A 901-nucleotide genomic window follows, 5' to 3' on the forward strand; every position below is an offset into this window, starting at 1 on the left:
CCAGTGTGCATTTTTCTTCATTGCCTCACAAGCAAACATAAATTTATTTGTATGTTTCAAAGGAAATACATTATTGGCATGAAGTGCCTAGGGACGACAGAGAAGTTTGGTCCACATTTGAATTTTGCAATGCAGTTTTCCAGTCCAATAATGTGCGCACTAGGTGAAGTGGGGAAATGGCCTTGGGAAAATGTCCATATCAGGCAAAATTTCATCCACAAATGTGTACAGTAGGAGCAACTAAAATGTTAGTGAATTTGTTGTTTTAAAAATTGCAAACTGGTGTAGAAATGTAGTAAACTGAACTGAAGACTTGAAAAAATAGAAAATTATTATTAATAATAATAATAATAGTAAAGCTCCCAACAGAATATAAAAACACTATAAAACTTCAAACATTACAAACTTCCCTAAACAGATGTCTTCTAAAAGTCACCTAGTTGTTTATTTCCTTGACATCTGATGGGAGGGCATTCCACAGGGTGGGCGCCACTACCGAGAAGGCCCTCTGCCTGGTTCCCTGTAGCTTCACTTCTTACAGTGAGGGAACCGCCAGAAGGTCCTCGGAAGTGGACCTCAGTGTCTGGGCCAGAACGATGGGGATGGAGACGCTTCTTCAGGTATACTGGACTGAGGCCATTTAGGGCTTTAAAGGTCAGCATCAACACTTTGAATTGTGCTCAGAAACATACTGGGAGCCAATGTAGGTCTTTCAGGACCGGTGTTATATGGTCTTGGGGTCCACTTCCCCACCACCATTAAACAGGTGCCTGTTCTCAATGCATTGCTCCAGTCTCCTCCCTTGTGCTATGTTTGTCTTACTCAGCTCCGAACCACACAGAAGCCATACTTCCTCCAGCTAATTCCATACCAGTAGAAAACATGAATTCATGCTCTTTGA

Source organism: Podarcis pityusensis (assembly GCF_964106645.2).
Source record: "Podarcis pityusensis genome assembly, chromosome: 5".
In the NCBI taxonomy this organism is placed as follows: Eukaryota; Metazoa; Chordata; class Lepidosauria; order Squamata; family Lacertidae; genus Podarcis; species Podarcis pityusensis.